Source organism: Bos indicus, chromosome 3 (assembly GCF_029378745.1).
Source record: "Bos indicus isolate NIAB-ARS_2022 breed Sahiwal x Tharparkar chromosome 3, NIAB-ARS_B.indTharparkar_mat_pri_1.0, whole genome shotgun sequence".
NCBI lineage: Eukaryota > Metazoa > Chordata > Mammalia > Artiodactyla > Bovidae > Bos > Bos indicus.
In genome coordinates, this window is record NC_091762.1 from 8,933,476 (window position 1) to 8,956,691 (window position 23,216).

Consider the following 23,216-nt stretch of genomic DNA (forward strand, 5'->3'; position numbering starts at 1 on the left):
TTGTCTATCTCCCCCACAAGACATTCAGCCATTGAGGGTTCTTGGCTCATGGTAGACATTTCAATATATATATATTTTTAACACATGAATGACTAGGTGGATCAGAGTTGAGAAAATTCTTTTTAAGATTTGAGGACTATTAGGAAGCTTCATAAAAATTGGAGTCCTATATGATTGTGTTTTTTTTTTTTCCTTCCTGCTTTTGATAAAAGGAAGAAGAAAATGGAATCTTTAACCTAAAATTTCCTTGAGTGTTCAATAGCTAGCAAAAGAAAGAAGTTGGAGGTTTTGACAGCAAGCTGCTTTGAAGTGCTAAATAGATTGCTCTAGAATTAGAACCATGTGCAAACAATGGAGCCAAAAGTATAATTTAGATGAGAGAATGACCTTGAACATCTCTTTTTTTCACTCTCAACTGATTACTTTAGTTCCTACTTCACTTACAATGAGGATTGACACTCCATCCAGTACAAAGATTCTAGTAAAGTACTTGGTGATATATCCTGAAATATAAATAGGCAGCCAAGATCGCAAGATATTTGAGGAAAACTGTGAATGAGAGTCTCCAGACAAACAGAATCAATTAAAAAAAAAAAAAGAAAAAAACTTGAAAGAGAGAGCATGCAGGGAGCAAGAGAAAAAAAAATAACTCCCCCCAAATCTGTATTTAATATTCTTAGAAACATGAGAAGATATTACATTTTTAAAAAGGAATAGAATGGAGTATGATGGAGTAGGAAGACCCTGAACTCTCTTCCTCCCATGAAGAAAGAAGGAAAGTGAAGTCATTCAGTCATGTCCGACTCTTTGCTACCCCGTGGACTGTAGCCCACCAGGCTCCTCCATCCATGGGAGTCTCCAGGCAAGAATACTGGAGTGGGTTGCCATTTCCTTCTCTAGGGGATCTTCCTGACCCAGGGATTGACCCCAGGTCTCCTGCATTGCAGGCAGTCACTTTAACCTCTGAGCCACCATGGAAGCCCATGGGCACACAAATTATAACTATTTACAGAGAACTATCAATCAATGAGAAAAGCTGGAAGACTAGCAGAAAAGATCTTCTACAACTAAAGAGGCAAGGAAGTAACCACAGTGAGACACGGTATAGTCAAGACCAGTATCCTCAGGTAGACAATCCACAGATGAGAGGACAATGGCAATTACAAACGTTCTCCCCAGGGAGTGAGTGGTCTGAGCCCCATGTCGAGATCCCCAGAGCAGAGGTCCTGCACTGGGGGGAGATGAGCCCCCAGAATGTTTGGCTTTGAAGATCACTGGGGCTTACTTGTGGGAGAGCTGGAGAGCTGTGGGGAATAGAGACTCCACTCTTTAAAAATTTTTAAATTTTACTTATTAATTTTTATTGAAGTATAGTCAGTTATAATATTGTGTTAGTTTCAGGCATACAGCAAAGTGATTTATCACCCCCTCCACCTTCTCCTTTGGTAACCGAAAGTTTGTTTTCTATGTCTGTGAATCTGCTTCTGTTTTGTAAATAAGATTTGTGGTTATCGGAAGCAGTAAGGTAGGAGGAGGGAGAATTGGATGAACCGGAGTTTAGAAAGTACAAACTTCCAGTTATAAGATAAATAAATATAGGGATGTAATATACAGCATGATAAACATAATCAACATTGATGTATGTTACATGTAAAAGTAGTTAAGAGGATAAATCCTAAAGTGACATTTTTTGAGGTCACATATTATGAAGCCCTACTGGCAGGATTCAGAGTTCTGAAGGCACAGGAAAAGTGGAGTTGCTAGATTACTTGATGCCTGTGTTTGACCACATTAAGCTAAGTTTTACCAGTGGAAATGATTGGCTGGAGGAAAAACCAAGAGCTGTTAGAAAGGAAATGGAGTCATAATGCTCTATGTGACTCACAAGCAAGAATATATTATCTTAAATATTGAATATTAGTTTAACAAAAAGGTATGTCACCACTCTCCTGGTAGACTTTGTGGAAAGTTTTTTTGTGTTGTTAAGGGCTATAGGGAGGATGTGGGGTGGCAGTGGGCAAGGTGAAGAAGCATAGGGTATAAGACAGCCAAACACCCATTCCCGTAGCATGAAGTCAATAAATAGTGCCTGAACTCAAGAAATAGCAGAACCAGATATATTATTTCTATATATCAAGGGAATACAAGAAACAAAGAATTGATGATAGTTACCTATGTGAGAGAGAAGTTCTGTCCTGTGGCAGAGGTTGACTATTTTTTGTTATGTTTTATGTTACTAAGTTGAACTTTAAAGGCCATATGTGTGTATATATGTAATATTTTAAAAAATTAAAATACTAAAAAACATAAAGAGATAAGGAACAACAACAAGACAATTGAAAGTTCTAGGAAATTGGGGATGGGAAGACTTAGATCGGAGATGGGAGTTCCTCAGAACAGTTTAAACAAAGATGCAGGGATAACCAGTGGAGCTTTAGTTGAAACAAATAAACTTAATCACTGTTGGATATCTTTTCAGTAAATCCAGCTTCAATTATGCGTTCAGCATAATTCAACATTATTAACGAGTTAATATTTATGCTTATTATAAAGATAATGAAATGTCCTAACTGAAGAAGTCATTCTGGGGTGGCCAGTGATCTTGTGTACTGCTCCACACCGCTATCAGGCACCCCACACAGCATGCTCTGTGACTGGACATACAGTGATTGACGGCACAGACTTAGAATGTGAACCTGTGTCACAACGCACTGTTCACTCTCTGCATCTGAAGAGAACCAGCACCCTTCACTCATGGGCTGTAGGCTGGCACTGGAATATGGAGGAGAAGGCAGAATTTGTTCAGGGTCTGTTTTAGAGATCTTGCAGAAGTCACCAGTGTTTGTGGGAGTGGAGTACTTCATCACTAACCTCAGCTGGGTAGCAACATGGGAGGCTTATTCCTGATAGAAACGATCCTGAGGGACTCCCCTTGTGGGGCAGTGGATGGGAATCAGCCTGCCTGTGAGTGCACATATGCTGCAGAACATGCACCACAACTACTGAAGCCCAGGTGCTGGACCCACAAGCCACAATTACTGAGCCTGTATGTTGCAACTACTGAAGCTCTTGCACCTAGAGCCTGTGCTCTGCAATGAGAGAAGCCACAGCAGAGAAACTTGCACACCACAATGAAGAGTAATCCCCACTCGCTGCAACTAGACAAAGCCTGCGAGCGGCAACAGAAGACTCAGCACAGATCGTGTGTATATATATATATCCTGAGTTATTGTAGCCCTCAGAAATCTAGATGAGAAAAGGCTCAAACTCTGGTCTTTACCCACAAAAAGCTGAGGAAAGTGGGTGTTTATTACACTCTATTTTATGTGTGAAATGTGACCTGAGTGTTGTCTGAGTGTTAGGTACAGCCAGAAGCACTTCCTGTGTTGCAAAAAGAGGTGAGAACATGAAGGAATGACTGACCCTCAGAAGTAAATTAGTTACAGTTGTATTATTGTTCTTGTTCAATTGCCCAGGTGGGTCTGACTCTTTGTTACCCCATGGACTGCAGCACGGCAGGCTTCCCTGTCCATTACCAACTTCTGGAGCTTGCTCAAACTCATGTCCATCGAGTTGGTGATGCCATCCAACCATCTCATCCTCTGTTGTCCTCTTCTCCTCCTGCCTTCAATCTTTCCCAGCATCAAGGTCTTTTCCAATGAGTTGGCTCTTTGCATCAGGTGGCCAAAGTATTGGAGCTTCAGCTCCAATTCAGTATCAGTCCTTCCAATGAATATTCAGGATTGATTTCCTTTAGGATTGACTGATTTGATCTCATTGCTGTCCAAGGGACTTTCAAGAGTCTTCTCCAACACCACAGTTCAAAAGCACCAATTCTTTGGTGCTCAGCTATCTTTATGGTCCAACTCTCACACTCATATGTGACTACTGGAAAAATCATAGCTTTGACTATATGGACCTTTGTAGGCAAAGTGATCTCTCTGCTTTTTAATACACTGTCTAGTTTGGTCATAGCTTTTCTTCCAAGGAGCAAGTGTCTTTTAATTTCATGACTGCAGTCACCATTTGCATTGATTTTGGAACCCAAGAAAATAAAGCCTGTCATTGTTTCCATTCCCCCGCCCACCCCCCCGCCCCCCCCATCTAATGTGCTACGAAGTGATGGGACCAGATGCCATGATCTTAGTTTTTATGAATGTTGAGTTTTAGGCTAACTTTTTCACTCTCCTCATTCATCTTCCTCAAGAAGCTCTTTAGTTCCTCTTCACTTTCTGCTATAATGGTGATGTCATCTGCATATCTGAGGTTATTGATATTTCTCCCAGCAATCTTGATTCCAGCTTGTGTTTCATCCAGCCTGGCATTTCTCATGATACATTCTGCATATAAGTTAAATAAGCAAGATGACGATATACAGCTTTGACATAATCCTTTCCCATTTTTGGACTGGTCCATTGTTCCATGATTGGTATGAAAAAGTAAATTGACAGTCTAGACTATGGAGCAACAAATTGTTGGGAAAGCCTCCTTAGTTTTTCTCCATTGAAAAGTAAACAGATTTCCACAATGTGGCTGCACAGCTTTCCCCACCTGTTCTGTCTCTGCACTCCAAAGTACAGCCATTAATGCCCCGTGGCTGCTGTGGTGCCTCTGTGCTATCATACCTGCTTCTCCCTTTGCCCAGAAGGCTGGTTGCCCTTGCTCCATCTGGCTGGCTTCTCTCTTCTCTGTTCCCTTAATTCTTTATCCAAACTCAAATCTGTCTAGCTGCTTCTTGACTCATTTGCTTTTCTCATCAGATCAGAGCTCTTAGAGGTTAGGAGTCACGCCTTATTTATCTGTTTCTTGACTATAGCACACAGCACCATTGTTGTTCTTTCGTTGTTAAGTCATGTCCGACCCTTTTGTGATCCCATAGGCTGTAGCCCAGCAGGCTTTTCTGTGCATGTGATTTCCTACTCAAGAATATTGGAGTGGGTTGCTATTTCCATCTCCAGCGGATCTTCCCAACCCAGGGATTGAACCCACGTCTCTTACATTGACAGGCAGATTCTTTACCACTGAGCCACCAGGGAAGCCCATAGAACACAATAGGTGGTCATTAAATGCTTCTTGAGTGAGTGAATTAAAAAAATGAATGAGTGGATTATTAATAAAATCTCTGTGGAAGAAGGAGCACAATCATTTCTGTTTGTCTACACTGCAGCAGGTAGAGTCTAGTTGGGCAGTATCCACAACTGTACAGATGTTTATTTTAAATTTTGAAGCAATAAGAAAGTTCAGAAATAGACATGAAATTCCAGAGTATCTAAATCCTCTATCCCACAGTTCTTATCAGTCTTATATGGCAATTATGTGTCTTCTAGAACAATTACATTCTGCCTTCTTTTCTCTGTGTTCTTTTTAGACTTCTTTCCTGATTATGTTACCTCAATATTCTTCCCTCAGAAGGATTAAGTAGATACAATTTGGCAGCTTTACTCCATGAAAACACTGTATGTTTTTTCCCAGTTCTCATGAAGCTTAATGTACAGATATTTTTCATATGCTTTTATATTTCATTCAATGAGCAAATATAAAAACAAGTGACTATAATAAGAATCTATGATCAGCAGTCTATTAAAATGTTCGTAGTTCAAATAAATACAATCCTCAGTTCAATTCAGTTCAGTTCAGCCGCTCAGTCGTGTCCGACTGTTTGTGACCCCATGAACCGCAACACGCCAAGCCTCCCTGTCCATCACCAACTGCTGGAGTCTACCCAAACCCATGTCCATTGAGTCGGTGATGGCATCCAACCATCTCATCCTCTGTCGTCCCCTTCTCCTGCCCTCAATCTTTCCCAGCATCGGGGAATTTTCAAATGAGTCAGCTCTTTGCATCAGGTGGCCAAAGTATTGGAGTTTCAGCTTCAACATGAGTCCTTCCAATGAACACCCAGGACTGATCTCCCTTAGGATGAACTGGTTGGATTTCCTGCAGTCCAAGGCATGCTCAAGAGTCTTCTCCAACACCACAGTTCAAAAGCATCAATTCTTTGGTGCTCAGCTTTCTTTACGGTCCAACTCTCACATCCATATAGGACCACTGGAAAAACCATAGCCTTCACTAGATGGACCTTTGTTGGCAAAGTAATGTCTTTCCTTTTTAATATACTGTTTAGGTTGGTCATAACTTTCCTTCTAAGGAGTAACCTTCTTTTAATTTCATGGCTGCAATCACCATCTGCAGTGATTTTGGACCCCCAAAAGTAAAGTCAGCCACTGTTTCCACTGTTTCTCCATCTATTTCCCATGAAGTGATGGGACTGGATGCCATGATCTTAGTTTTCTGAATGTTGAGCTTATAATCCTAGTATCTAAATATTTCAATTTCTTTTTATTGTGTTTTTAAATAAGAGATGGGGCTTTCCATGTGGTGCAATGGTAAAGAATTCGCCTGCTAGTATAGGAGACACAAGAGAGCTGGGATTGATCCCTGGGTGAGGAAGATTCTCTGGAGCAGGAACTGGCAACCCACTCCAGTATTCTTGCCTGGGAAATTCCATAGACAGATGAGCCTGGTGGGATAGAGTCTATGGGGTTGCCAAGAGTCCAACATGTCTGAGAGACTGAGCACTCAGTAAGAGACTTTTCCTAAATAGAATTTTTATTTATTTTTTTAAATTTAATTTAATTTTTTAACTTTACAATATTGTATTGGTTTTGCCATATATCAAAATGAATCCACCACAGGTATACATGTGTTCCCCATCCTGAACCCTCCTCCCTCCCCATACCACCCCTCTGGGTCGTCCCAGTGCACTAGCCCCAAGCATCCAGTATCGTGCATCGAACCTGGACTGGCGACTCATTTCATATATGATATTATACATGTTTCACATACACATGAGAAGATGCTCAACATTGCTCACTATTAGAGAAACACAAATCAAAACCACAGTTAGGTATCATCTCACACCAGTCAGATTGGTCATCATCAAAAAATCTACAAACAATAAATGCTGGAGAGAGTGTGGAGAAAAGGGAAACTTCTTACACTGTTGGTGGGAATGCAAATTGATACAACCACTATGGAAAACAGTATGGATATTAAAAAACTGGAATAAAACTACCATATGACCCAGCAATTCCACAACTGGGGATATACCCTGAGGAAATCAGAACTGAAAAAGACACATGTACCCCAATATTCATTGAAGCACTATTTACAATAGCTCAGACATGGAAGCAACCTAGATGTCCATCAGCAGATGAATGGATAAGGAAATTGTGGTACATATACACAGTGGAATATTGCTCACTGTAAAAAGGAATGCATTTGAATCAGTTCTAATGAGATGGATGAACGTAAAGCCTATTATACAGAGTGAAGTAAGTCAAAAAGAGAAAGACAAATACCATACTTCAACGCATGTATATGGAATCCAGAAAGATGGTACCAACAATGCTACGTGAAGGGCAGCAAAAGAGACACAGATGTAAAGAATAGACTTTTGGACTCAGGAGAAGGAGAGGGTGGGATGATTTGAGAGAATAGCATTGAAGCATAATACGTTACCATATGTAAAATGGATAACCAGTGAGTGAGTGATGAATGATGCAGGGCACCCAAAGCTGGTGCTCTGTGATGACCTGGAGGGATAGGGTGAGGAAGGAGGTGGGAGGGGTGTTCAGGATGGAGGGGACCCATGCATACCTATTGCCGATTGATATTGATGTATGGCAAAATCATCACAATATTGTAAAGTAATTATCCTACAATTAAAATAAATAAATAAAAAATTTTAAGAAAAGAATCATATACCATGATCAAGTGGGATTTATCCCAGGGATGCAATGATTTTTCAGTATTTGCCAATCAATCAGTGTAATACACCACATCTACAAATTGAAGCATGAAAACCGTATGATCATCTCAATAGATTCAGGAAAAGCTTTCAACAAAATTCAGCACCCAGTTATAAAAAAAAAACTCTCCAGAAAGCAGGCATAGGGGAAACACTGTTGTTGTTAGTTGCTAAGTCATGTCCTACTCTTCGATGACCCTATGGACCCTGGCCCACGAGGCTCCTCTGTCCATGGGATTTCCTAGACAATATTACTAGAGTGGGTTGCAATTTCCTTCCCCAAGGGATCTTCCTGACTCAGGGATTGAAACCATGGCTCCTACATTGCAAGCAGATTCTTTATTACTGAGCCACCAGGGAAGCCCCAGGTTTGTCATATATGGTCTTTATTACATTGAGGTATGTGTCCTCTGGCTTTCCTAGTGGCTCAGCAGTGATGAATCTGCCTGCAATGCAGGTGATGCGGGTTTAATCTCTAGGTCAGGAAGATCCCCGGGAGAAGAGATTGGCAACTCACTCTGATATTCTTGTCCATGGAGAATCCCATGGACAGAGGAACCTGGGGGGCTACAGTCTTTGGGGTCACAGAGAGTCAGACAGGACTGAAGTGACTGAACACACACACACACTGGGACCCATGACCTGGAGCCAGTTCCTCTGGGAGAGCATACAACTGGCTTTAGGCTGTAACATCTGGCATGTCTTTGCCACCCCAGGCACTCCCTGGTACATCCTGATTGTGGCTGCCATACCCACCCCTCTCCCCAGCCTGGAGGAACAAATTCTTAAAAATTTGCCAAGGCTTGATTTAGTATCCAAGATGTGATTTCCCCTGAAGAACGAAAGTTCCACGTGCACTTGAGAAAATGTGAAATCTGCTGTTTTTGGATGAAATGCCCTATAGATAAAAATTTGGACCAACTGGTCAAGTGTATATTATTTAAAGCTTGTGTTTCCTTATTAATTTCTCTGTGGATGATCTGTCCATTGGTATTAATGGGGTATTAAAATCTCCCACTGAGGAGGAGCTAAGATGGCGGTGGAATAGGATGGGGAGAACACTTTCTCCCCCACAAATTCATCAAAAGAACATTTAAACGCTGAGTAAATTCCACAAAACAACTTCTGAATGCTGGCAGAGGACAACAGGCACCCAGAAAAGCAACCCATTGTCTTCAAAAGGAGGTAGGAAAAAATATAAAAGACAAAAAAAGAGACAAAAGAGGGAGGGACAGAGCTCCATCCAGGGAAGGGAGTCTTAAAAAGGGAGAAGTTTCCAAACACCAGGAAACATTCTCACTGCCGAGTCTGTGCCGAGCCTTGGAAGCATAGAGGGCAACATAACAGGGAGGAGAAATAAATAAACAATTAAAACCCATAGATTACGAGCCCTACGGTAACTCCCCCAGTGGAGAAGCAGCGCAGACGCCTGCATCCGCTATTAGCAAGCGGGGGCTGGGCAGGGAGGCGTGGCGCAGGCTGAATCGCTTAGAGTAAGGATCTGGCCTGAATACCCCGAGCGCTATCTGAGCGAAATAATTTGGGCTAGCAAACCAGACTGTGGGATATCTACCACGCGAAAAGCCAGCCCTAACCTAAGACACCGCCAGGCCCGCGCACAGAACAAAGGACTGTACAGAGATAGCTGGCTGCAGACTGTCCCCCTCTGGTGACAGGCAGCCAGAGCCGGAAGGGGGCAATCACAGCCCCAGAGAGACAATATCTACAAAACTGTAAGCAGGCTTCTTTGCTAACTAAAACTTCTTGGGGTTCTGGACAGTCAACATTCTCCTGAGAAGGTGCACTGGTTGTACACCCAGATAACCGAGCAGCGGGGAGGTGATAAGTCGCAGCAACTGTGCTCGCTAAACACCTCATCACCTGAGCTGCTCGGACCTGGGAAGGGCACAGAACGCAGGCCCAATTGAGTCTGTGCCTCTGAGGACTACCCGAGTGCCTGAACCTGAGCGGCTTAGACCTGGGAGGTGCAAGCAGCCCAGGGCTGGCCGAGGATGGTTTCTGGCAGAGCAACCTAGAGCCTGAGCAGTGTGGGCAGGGAGGCTACATGAGCCCTGAGCAGGGGCAGACCCAGTGTGGCTGAGGCACTGCGAGCACACGCCAGTCTTATTTATTTGCAGCGTCCCTCCCTCCCCACAGCACAACTGAACAAATGAGCCTTAAAAAAAAAAAAAAAAAAAAAAGGTGTCCACCACCACCCCCTTTGTATCAGGGCGGAAACCAGACACTGAAAAGACCAGCAAACAGAAGAAGCTATAACAGAGGGAACCATCTTGGAAGCGACAGGCAATAGATTAAAACCCCGTGGTTAGTACCGACTACATAGGAAGGGGCCTATAGATCTTGAGAAATATAAACCAGAACAAGGAACTAGCCAAAAATGAACTGAACCCACAATACCCACAACAACATCAGAGAAAGTCCTATATATATTTTTACTATTTTTACGATCATTCTTTTTTTTTAATTAAAAAAATTTTTTTAAGTCCTCTATTACTCCTTTAATTTTCACTTTTGTAACCTACTATTACTTTGCAAAAAAAAAAAAGACCCCCCCCTTTTTTTTAAAAAAAAGCAAACTTCATATATATATTTTTTATAACTTTTGTGACCTTGTTTTTTTTCTTTTTCTCTTTCTTTTTTTTCCCCTTTCTTTTCTTCTTTTCTTTAACATTGTATTTTTGAAATTCCAAACTCTGCTCTAGATTTTTAATTTTAGCTTTTTGGTATTTGTTATCAATTTTGTACCTTTATTTTTTTTTTTTTAATAACTTTTGTGACTTTTTTTTTTCCTCTCTTTCTTTCTCTTCATCTTTTCTTTAACATTGTATTCCTGAAATTCCAAACTCTACTCTAGATTTTTAATTTATGCTTTTTGGTATTTGTTATCAATTTTGTACCTATATCTTCTTTATAATTTTTGTGACTTTGTTTTTGTTTTTTTGTTTTTTTTTCTCTTTCTTTTTCTTCTTCTTTTCTTTAACATTGTATTTTTGAAATTCGAAACTCTACTCTAGATTTTTAACTTTTGCTTTTTGGTATTTGTTATCAATTTTGTACCTATATTTTCTTTATAATTTTTGTGACTTTGTTTTTTTTCTTTCTTTCTTTTTCTTTTTCTCTCTTTCTTTTCCTTCTTCTTTTCTTTAACATTGTATTTTTGAAATTCCAAACTCTACTCTAGATTTTTAATTTTTGCTTTTAGGTATTTGTTACCAATTTTGTACCTTTAAGAACCCAATCTTCAGTACCCAATTTTTTACTAGGGAGCGAGATTACTGGCTTGACTGCTCTCTCCCCCTTTGGACTCTCCTTTTTTTCCCACCAGGTCGCCTGTGTCTCCTCCCTAACCCCTCTCTACTCTACCCAACTCTGTAAATTTCTGCATGTTCCAGACGGTGGAGAACACTTAGGGAACTGATTACTGGCTGGATCTGTCTCTCTCCTTTTCATTTTCTCCTTTTATCCTCCTGGCCACCTCTGTCTCCTTCCTCCCTCTTCTCTGTATAACTTTGTGAACATTTCTGAGATGTCCAGTTGTGGAGTGCACATAAGGAAGTGATTACGGGTTAGCCTGCTCTCTCTCTATTGATTCCATCTCATCGCATTCGGGTCACCTCTAACTCCCTCCTCCCTCTTCTCTTCTCCATGTAACACTGTGAACCTCTCTGGGTGACACTCATGCTGAAGAAACTTTTCATCTTTAACCTAGATGTTTTATCAATGGTGCTGTATAGAAGGAGAAGTTTTGAGACTACTGTAAAAATAAGACTGATAACTGGAAGCAGGAGGCTTAAGTCCAAACTTGACTCCAGGGAACATTAATTGACAGGAGCTCATCAAATGCCTCCATACCTACACTGAAACCAAGCACCACACAAGGGCCAACAAGTTCCAGGGCAAGACATACCAAGCAAATTCTCCAACAACACAGGAACACAGCCCTGAGCTCCAATATACAGGCTGCCCAAAGTCACCCCAAAACGATAGACATCTCATAACTCATTACTGGACACTTCATTGCACTCCAGAGAGAAGAAATACAGCTCCACCCACCAGAACACCGACACAAACTTCCCTAACCAAGAAACCTTGACAAGCCACCTGTACAAACCCACACACAGTGAGGAAACGCCACAATAAAGAGAACTCCGTGACTGCCAGAATACAGAAAGGACACCCCAAACTCAGCAATTTAAACAAGATGAAGAGACAGAGGAATACTCAGCAGGTAAAGGAACAGGATAAATGCCCACCAAACCAAACAAAAGAGGAAGAGATAGGGAATCTACCTGATAAAGAATTCCAAATACTGATAGTGAAATTGATCCAAAATCTTGAAATCAAAATGGAATCACAGATAAATAGCCTGGAGACAAGGATTGAGAAGATGCAAGAAAGGTTTAACAAGGACCTAGAAGAAATAAAAAAGAGTCAATATATGATGAATAATGCAATAAATGAGATCAAAAGCACTCTGGAGGCAACAAATAGTAGAATAACAGAGGCAGAAGATAGGATTAGTGAATTAGAAGATAGAATGCTAGAAATAAATGAATCAGAGAGGAAAAAAGAAAAACGAATTAAAAGAGGACAATCTCAGAGACCTCCAGGATAATACTAAACGCTACAACATTCGAATCATAGGGGTCCCAGAAGAAGAAGACAAAAAGAAAGACCATGAGAAAATACTTGAGGAGATAATAGTTGAAAACTTCCCTAAAATGGGGAAGGAAATAATCACTCAAGTCCAAGAAACCCAGAGAGTGCCAAACAGGATAAACCCAAGGCGAAACACCCCAAGACACATATTAATCAAATTAACAAAGATCAAACACAAAGAACAAATATTAAAAGCAGCAAGGGAAAAACAACAAATAACACACAAGGGAATTCCCATAAGGATAACAGCTGATCTTTCAATAGAAACTCTCCAAACAAGGAGGGAATGGCAAGACATACTTAAAGTGATGAAAGAAAATACTCTACAGCCCAGATTACCATACCCAGCAAGGATCTCATTCAAATATGAAGGAGAAATCAAAAGCTTTACAGACAAGCAAAAGCTGAGAAAATTCAGCACCACCAAACCAGCTCTCCAACAAATACTAAAGGATATTCTTTAGACAGGAAACACAAAAAGGGTGTATAAATTCGAACCCAAAACAATAAAGTAAATGGCAACGGGATCATACTTATCAGTAATTACCTTAAACGTAAATGGGTTGAATGCCCCAACCAAAAGACAAAGACTGGCTGAATGGATACAAAAACAAGACCCCTACATATATTGTCTACAAGAGACCCACCTCAAAACAGGGGACACATACAGACTGAAAGTGAAGGGCTGGAAAAAGATTTTCCATGCAAATAGGGACCAAAAGAAAGCAGGAGTAGCAATACTCATATCAGATAGAATAGACTTTAAAACAAAGGCTGTGAAAAGAGACAAAGAAGGTCACTACATAATGATCAAAGGATCAATCCAAGAAGAAGATATAACAATTATAAATATATATGCACCCAACATAGGAGCACCGCAATATGTAAGACAAATGCTAACAAGTATGAAAGGAGAAATTAACAATAACACAATAATAGTGGGAGACTTTAATACCCCACTCACACCTACGGATAGATCAACTAAACAGAAAATTAACAAGGAAACACAAACTTTAAATGATACAATAGACCAGTTAAACTTAATTGATATCTATAGGACATTTCATCCCAAAACAATGAATTTCACTTTTTCCTCAAGCACACACGGAACCTTCTCCAGGATAGATCATATCCTGGGCCATAAATCTAGCCTTGGTAAATTCAGAAAAATTGAAATCATTCCAAGCATCTTTTCTGCCCACAATGCAGTAAGATTAGGTCTCAATTACAGGAGAAAAACTATTAAAAATTCCAACATATGGAGGCTGAACAACACGCTATTGAATAACCAACAAATCACAGAAGAAATAAAAAAAGAAATCAAAATTTCCATAGAAACGAATGAAAATGAAAACACAACAACCCAAAACCTGTGGGACACTATAAAAGCAGTCCTAAGGGGAAAGTTCATAGCAATACAGGCATACTTCAAAAAAACAAGAAAAAAGTCAAATAAATAATCTAACTCTACACCTAAAGCAACTAGAAAAGGAAGAAATGAAGAACCCCAGGATTAGTAGAAGGAAAGAAATCTTAAAAATTAGGGCAGAAATAAATGCAAAAGAAACAAAAGAGACCATAGCAAAAATCAACAAAGCCAAAAGCTGGTTCTTTGAAAGGATAAATAAAACGGACAAACCATTAGCCAGACTCATCAAGAAACAAAGGGAGGAAAATCAAATCAATAAAATTAGAAATGAAAATGGAGAGATCACAACAGACAACACAGAAATACAAAGGATCATAAGAGACTACTATCAGCAATTATATGCAATAAAATGGACAGCGTGGAAGAAATGGACAAATTCTTAGAAAAGTACAACTTTCCAAAACTGGACCAGGAAGAAATAGAAAATCTTAACAGACCCATCACAGGCATGGAAATTGAAACTGTAATCAGAAATCTTCCAGCAAACAAAAGCCCAGGTCCAGAAGGCTTCAGAGCTGAATTCTATGAAAAATTTAGAGAAGAGCTGACACCTATCCTACTCAAACTCTTCCAGAAAATTGCAGAGGAAGGTAAACTTCCAAACTCATTCTATGAGGCCACCATCACCCTAATACCAAAACCTGACAAAGATCCTACAAAAAAAGAAAACTACAGGCCAATATCACTGGTGAACATAGACGCAAAAATTCTTAACAAAATCTAGCAATCAGAATCCAACAACACATTAAAAAGATCATACACCATGACCAAGTGGGCTTTATCCCAGGGATGCAAGGATTCTTCAATATCTGCAAATTAATCAATGTAATACAACACATTAACAAATCGAAAAATAAAAAACATATGATTATCTCAATAGATGCAGAGAAAGCCTTTGACAAAATTTAACATCCATTTATGATAAAAACTCTCCAGAGAGCAGGAATAGAAGGAACATACCTCAACATAATAAAAGCTGTATATGACAAACCCACAGCAAGCATTATCCTCAATGGTGAAAAATTGAAAGCATTTCCTCTAAAGTCAGGAACAAGACAAGGGTGCCCACTTTCACCATTACTATTCAACATAGTTTTGGAAGTTTTGGCCACAGCAATCAGAGCAGAAAAAGAAATAAAAGGAATCCAAACTGGAAAGGAAGAAATAAAACTCTCACTGTTTGCAAATGACATGATCGTCTACATAGAAAACTCTAAAGACTCCACCAGAAAATTACTAGAATTAATCAATGAATATAGTAAAGTTGCAGGATATAAAATCAACACACAGAAATCCCTTGCATTCCTATAGCCTAATAATGAGAAAACAGAAAGAGAAATTAAGGGAACAATTCAATTCACCATTGCAAGGAAAAGAATAAAATACTTAGGAATATATCTACCTAAAGAAACTAAAGACCTATATATAGAAAACTATAAAACACTGGTGAAAGAAATCAAAGAGGACACTAATAGATGGAGAAATATACTATGTTCATGGATTGGAAGAATCAATATAGTGAAAATGAGTATACTACCCAAAGCAATTTATAGATTCAATGCAATCCCTATCAAGCTACCAATGGTATTCTTCACAGAGCTAGAACAAATAATTTCACAATTTGTATGGAACTACAAAAAACCTCGAATAGCCAAAGCAATCTTGAGAAAGAAGAATGGAACTGGAGGAATCAACCTGCCTGACTTCAGGCTCTACTACAAAGCCACAGTCATCAAGACAGTATGGTGCTGGCACAAAGACAGAAATATAGAGCAATGGAACAACATAGAAAGCCCAGAGATAAATGCACACACATATGGACACCTTATCTTTGACAAAGAAGGCAAGAATATACAATGGATTAAAGACAATCTCTTTAACAAGTGGTGCTGGGAAAACTGGTCAACCACTTGTAAAAGAATGAAACTAGAACACTTTCTAACACCATACACAAAAATAAACTCAAAATGGATTAAAGATCTAAACATAAGACCAGAAACTATAAAACTCTTAGAGGAGAACATAGGCAAAAGACTCTCCGACATACATCACAGCAGGATCCTCTATGACCCACCTCCCAGAATATTGGAAATAAAAGCAAAAATAAACAAATGGGACCTAATTAAACTTAAAAGCTTCTGCACATCAAAGGAAACTATAAGCAAGGTGAAAAGACAGCCTTCAGAATGGGAGAAAATAATAGCAAATTAAGCAACTGACAAACAACTAATCTCAAAAATATACAAGCAACTCCTACAACTCAATTCCAGAAAAATAAATGACCCAATCAAATAATGGGCCAAAGGACTAAATAGACATTTCTCCAAAGAAGACATACAGATGGCTAACAAACACATGAAAAGATGCTCAACATCACTCATTATCAGAGAATGCAAATCAAAACCACAATGAGGGACCATTTCACACCAGTCAGAATGGCTGCAATCCAAAAGTCTATAAGCAATCAATGCTGGAGAGGGTGTGGAGAAAAGGGAACCCTCTTACACTGTTGGTGGGAATGCAAACTAGTACAGCCACTATGGAGAACAGTGTGGAGATTCCTTAAAAAACTGGGAATAGAACTGCCTTATGATCCAGCAATCCCACTGTTGGGCATACACACTGAGGAAACCAGAATTGAGAGAGACATGTGTACCCCAATGTTCATCGCAACATTGTTTATAATAGCCAGGACATGGAAGCAGCCTATATGTCCATCAGCAGATGAATGGATAGGAAAGCTGTGGTACATATACACAATGGAGTATTACTCAACCATTAAAAAGAATACATTTGAATCAGTTCTAATGAGGTGGATGAAACTGGAGCCTATTATACAGAGTGAAATAAGCCAGAAAGAAAAACAGCAATACAGTATATTAACGCATATATATGGAATTTAGAAAGATGGTAACAATAACCCTGTGTACGAGACAGCAAAAGAGACACTGATGTATAGAACGGTCTTATGGACTCTGTGGGAGAGGGAGAGGGTGGGAAGATTTGGGAGAATGGCATTGAAACATGTATAATATCATGTATGAAACGAGTTGCCAGTCCAGGTTTGATGCACGATACTGGATGCTTGGGGCTGGTGCACTGGGACGACCCAGAGGGAGGGTATGGGGAAGGAGGAGGGAGGAGGGTTCAGGATGGGGGACACATATATACCTGTGGCGGATTCATTTCGATATTTGGCAAAACTAATACAATATTATAAAGTTTAAAAATAAAATAAAATAAAATAAAAACAAAAAAACAAAACAAAACTTGAAATATAAAAAAAAATAGAAAGCAGTGGTCATATACACAATGGAGTATTACTCAGCCATTAAAAAGAATACATATGAATCAGTTCTAATGAGATGGATGAAACTGAAGACTATTACACAGAGTGAAGTAAGCCAGAAAGAAAAACACCAATACAGTATACTAACGCATATATATGGAATTTAGAAAGATGGTAACAATAACCCTGTGTACGAGACAGCAAAAGAGACACTGATGTATAGAACAGTCTTTTGGACTCTGTGGGAGAGGGAGAGGGTGGGATGATTTGGGAGAATGGCATTGAAACATGTATAATATCATATATGAAACAAGTCCCCAGTCCAGGTTCGATGCACGATACTGGATGCTTGGGGCTGGTGCACTGAGACGACCCAGAGGGATGGTATGGGGAGGGAGGAGGGAGGAGGGTTCAGGATGGGGAACACATGTATACCTGTGGCAGATTCATTTTGATATATTGCAAAACCAATACAATGTTGTAAAGTTAAATAAAATAAAATTAATAAAAATATAAAGTCTCCCACTATTATTGTGTTACTGCTAGTGCCCTTGTCCCCATGGTGAGTCCCTGCCACCCCATGCCTCTGCAGGGTACCTTCCAATACTAGTATGCAGGTTGGTTCAGTCTTCTATGGAGTCACTGCTCTTTTCCCCTGGGTCTCAGTGTGCACAAGATTTTGTGTGTGCCCTCCAAGGGTCTCTTTTTTCCCCTCCCTTGTAGAAGTCTTGCAATAAATCTTGCTGGTCTTCAAAGTCAGATTCCCTATGGACTACTACTCCCATTGCTGGCCTTTCTTGGGGCTCAGAATCTTCATAACAGTGGGAGAACCTGTGTGGTATAATTGTTCTGAGTTTGTGGGTCAAAAATAGAACAGGTATGGGATTTGATTTTATTGTGATTGTGTCTCTCTTACCATTGAGATCTCAACTGAATCCTCACTGCAATGGAGAAGGCTTCCTAGACCCTTGCAAAATCCCCCTTTATAAGGTTGTCATAGTACCATGCACCTTTCTTTCATAGTAGTCATCACTGCTACAATGTTATTTGAGGAATAATTTGATTGTTGGCCTCTAAAAAGTGAAGTCCCTTTTCTCTCTCTGTTGCACCAATGAAAGGGAAACTTCTCTATTTCCTTTTATGGACAACCAATACATCTGACACCAAATGTGTGGCCTTTTTTTCCCCACACCAAAAAATTGGCTTAAAGTTCAATATTCAGAAAACTAAGATCATGCCATCTGGTCTCATCACTGGCAAATAGATGGATAAACAGGGGAAACAGTGGCTGACTTTATTTTGGGGGGCTCCAAAATCACTGCAGATGGTGACCACAGCCATGAAATTAAAAGACTCTTACTCCTTGGAAGAAATTTATGACTGCATATTAAAAAGCAGAGACATTACTTTGCCAACAAAAGTCTGTCTAGTCAAGGCTATGGTTTTTCTAGTAGTCATGTATGGATATGACCATTGGCCCATAAAGAAAGCTGAGTGCTGAAGAATTTATGCTTTTGAACTGTGGTGTTGGAGAAAACTCTTGAGAGTCCCTTGGACTGCAAGGAGATCCAACCAGTCCATTCTAAAGGATGCATGTTGATGTATGGCAAAACCAATACAATATTGTAAAGTAAAAAAATAATAATAATAAAATTTAAAAAAAAATAAAGGAGATCAGCCCTGGCTGTTCTTTGGAAAGAATGATGCTAAAGCTGAAACTCCAGTACTTTGGCCACCTCATGTGAAGAGTTGACTCATTGGAAAAGACTCTGATGCTGGGAGGAATTGGGGGCAGGAGAAGGGGACGACAGAGGATGAGATGGCTGGATGGCATCACCGACTCGATGGACGTGAGTTTGAGTGAACTCCGGGAGATGGTGATGGACAGGGAGGCCTGGCGTGCTGCGATTCATGGGGTCACAAAGAGTCGGACACGACTGAGCGACTGAACTGAACTGATAATCTATACGCATAAGATGGATGCATCTCCAAAGACATATGCATAGACAAGGTGCTGCTGCTGCTGCTAAGTCACTTCAGTCGTGTCCGATTCTGTGCGACCCCATAGACGGCAGCCCACCAGGTTCCCCCGTCCCTGGGATTCTCCAGGCAAGAACACTGGAGTGGGTTGCCATTTCCTTCTCCAATGCATGAAAGTGAAAAGTGAAAGTGAAGTCGCTCAGTCGTGTCCGACTCTTAGCAACCCCATGGACTGCAGCCTACCAGGCACGTCTGTCCATGGGATTTTCCAGGCAAGAGTACTGGAGTGGGGTGCCATTGCCTTCAGTAGTGAATTATTGTGACTCCTTACACTTTGACTTTTCACTCTCATGCATTGGGGAGGGAAATGGCAACCCACTCCAGTGTTATTGCTTGGAGAATCCCAGGGGTGGCCGAGCCTGGTGGACTGCCGTCTAGAGGGTCACACAGAATCAGACACGACTGAAGCGACTTAGCAGGAGCAGCAGTAACAGGATTTAGAAAGGAATATTATCTTCTAAGGAGTGATATGGCTGGTCCCAGAAAGAGAAAATTTTATCTTTATGGTTGATCTCAGCCATTGGTTAGATCTGGTTAACACATAATGCAGCAGCAGGATGCACACTAGAGGTTGGGGGCGGACTGTGAGGGGATGAGAAGTTCAAAGGACAGAGGAAAAAGTATATGCTTAGTTTTCTTCTTGTCTTGCCTTAAAATGTGAATTTTTATTTCATCACTGGTTTATTATAAAAGATACATTTCAGGAACAAACAAATGGAAAAGATGGACAGAGCAAAGTATGTAAGAAGGAGTGTGAAGCTTCCATGTCCTCTCCAGGCTCACCACCCTCCCAGAACCTCCATGTGTTCACCAGCCGGGAAGCTCTCTGTACCCTCTTGGTTGGCAATTTTTTTTTAAATAGAAGCTTCATCATGTAGGCATGATTGATTAAATCGTTGAACATTGGTGACAGAATTCTGTCTCTAGCCCCTCTCCCATCCCTGGAGATTGGAGGTGGATGGGTAGGAGAACTGGGGGATCATAGGCCTGAAATTCCAACCCTCTAACCATGTGGTTGGTTACCCTGGTGACTAGCTAAAGTCCTGAGACTATCCAGGAACTTCAGTCATATGATTATAATAAGATCAGTCATCTTATTACATACACACACACACACACACACACACACACACAGCCTATCACTTTGAAGATTTCAAGGGTTTTTGGAGCTGTGTATAAGGAAGTGGGAGAAGAAAAACATATATTTTTTATTATATCACAATATCACAGCTTCTCACATTAGAATATAAGCACTCTGATGGCAGAGACCTCTGCTTTGGGCTCACTGCTTTATTTTGTGTTCAGCACAGTTCCTGGCACTGTGTGATGCTCAATAAGTCCTGCTGAATGAGTAAATAATGAAGGCATGCATGAATGAATAAATATCTGCCTGAAATGGTATAGATGCATTTCTTGTATTTCTATTTCCACTTAAGCACCTGTGATCTACAGCTCACAAGCCCTAAACTACACAGCTTTGGGGGCTGCAAGTGTTGGACCTTGATGTAAAAGGTGATTTCCTGTCCTTATCAGCTGGTGATTTCCTTTGCCTGCTGGTTGAACTCTTGAGGTGAGGTGGCTTTCTGCATCTGGCCTTGGGAAAGATCTTGCATGTTGGGATTCCAGATCTATTGGCATCCCTGGGCCCAATTTCAGCTCTGGTGGGAAAGAAAAAGAAGAAGTAGGGAGGGTAATTCTAACTGTTTCAGCACGTGAACTGGCTTAGAGGAGAGAGAGTGTGGGGGAACGGATGCAGTTACTATTCTCCCCCTGCTAATCGTCACCCCTTCTGAAGCTCCTCCAACCTCAAGCCGCCCTCTCATAACCTTTTCCTCTGATGAGTGTGGAGGGGCTTCTTCCCACCCATCCTCCTTCTGAGAAGGCACTTTCCATCTTCCGCCATCTCATCCCCAATAGGTGGGTCTCAGACTTTCCCTTGCCCCTCACAGTGGGTAACACTTCTGTTTTTCCTCACTGAATGTTTATTTAAAATTTCTTCCACTCCATTATGTAATATGCGCCTTCCCATTAAAGAACATTTGAACAATGAAGACAAGCAGAAGAAAATGATGCTACCTACCACCCCTCCCCTCAAAAGACTGTTAATATTTTGACGGTTTTTTTCTGATGAAAAAAATTCATATTTTATGGCAAGAAAAAAAAATTACTTAAACATAAAATTTTTCTTTGCCCACTTGGGGCTTCTCCTTCCCCCTTACTGTGTATTATGCATCTGCAAAACCAGACCTCCTAAGGAATAACGCTTCTTTTTAATATTATAAAGCATCATAACTCCTTAGGAGATAGTCTTCCTTCTTAATCTTATAAGGGGTCAGGACCTATGACTCACTTACTTGCTTTGTATGCATAGATCTGGATTGAGTAAACTGTCAATAAGCCATCATTTGACTATAACCGTTTATCTCAAAATCATATGTAACTGTGGTTTGACTTCTACAAGGGATGAACAGTTCTCAGAACTTTCTTAAAGAGCATCTTCTGGGTTATAATTCTCAGTTGGCATGAATAAAATTTTCTATTTCTTAGGTCAACTATTGATTAATTTTTTCATTGACACAATTTTTTTGCATAGGCGGCCTTTTAAAATGCAATTGTAATCATACAACATATTAAAATTTGCATTCTACTTTTTATACTTGTGATGTTGTAAGGGAGGAAACCCAATCTTCTACTCTCTCTCTTTCTAGGTTCTGTGACTGAGACCCTCCCCTTAATCAAAGATTAACAAGAGAAAAATAAAAGTGTAATAACAAGTATACCTCTATATACATGTGAGATACCTAGGAAAACTAAGTAACACCCCCTGCCCCCAACATGGCCCCTTCCATCTCCACCTCTAGCTAAAGAGAAAAGATAATGTGAAGGGCAGTCATGGGAGGTTTGGGCAAAGCACAGTAATGCATGGTTGTTATGCAGTTTCAGATCACTGCCTTCTTGCCTGGATGGGAGGGGAGTTTGGGGGAGAATGGATACATTCCCTGAATGTGTCCCTTCCCTGTTCACCTGAAACTATCACAACATCGTGTGTTAATCGGCTATGCTGCTGCTGCTGCTAAGTCGCTTCAGTCGTGTCTGACTCTGTGCGACCCCACAGACCGCAGCTCACCAGGCTCCCCCGTCCCTGGGATTCTCCAGGCAAGAACACCGGAGTGGGCTGCCATTTCCTTCAATGCATGAAAGTGAAAAGTGAAAGTGAAGTTGCTCAGTTGTGTCCGACTCTTAGCCACCCCATGGACTGCAGCCTACCAGGCTCCTCTGTCCATGGGATTTTCCAGGCAACAGTACTGGACTCTATTACAAATGAAAAGTTAAAAAAATTAAAGAATCAACTATGAGTAACATGTTATTTTATTGGACAGAGAGGTTTACTGGTATTTGAAACTGTTGTCTGCTCGTCTGTCACATGCCCGTGGGTGGCCCTATTCACAGGGAAGTCCAGGTTCTGGTTTAAACTTGATCCTTCCTTGCTTTTCTCTCCATGATTCTGGAGTCAGAATGAGGAGGCTGTTTTGGGGAAACCAAGATTGAAGGATCCGTGAGGGTGGTAAGATGGAGATGTACATTGGTGGTTCAGGGGAACTTTCCAGAGCCAAGTCACAACATTACACTGTTTGGGGAGTAGTCCTAAAAACTAATGTTGTCATGGTTCCGTCTTAGTTTTTACCAGCTGGATGTGAATGAAGCTTCATTGTCATATACTTATTGTGTTTGCTTAGATCTTTGGCTAACCAACGTTTTTTCATGACTTTCTGACAGCTATTTTTGTTCAATAATGAATAATGAAGTGAGATTTACTGTAAAAAATAAATCACCGCCTTTTCCATTGATAAGAGTTTTTAGAGATTTAGTCACCCTCCTCTTCCTGGTACAAAGAGGAGACACCCTTCACATGGAGATTTCCTTTATAAATATAAATGTCCCTTACAAAAGGATAACGTCTGCTTGGT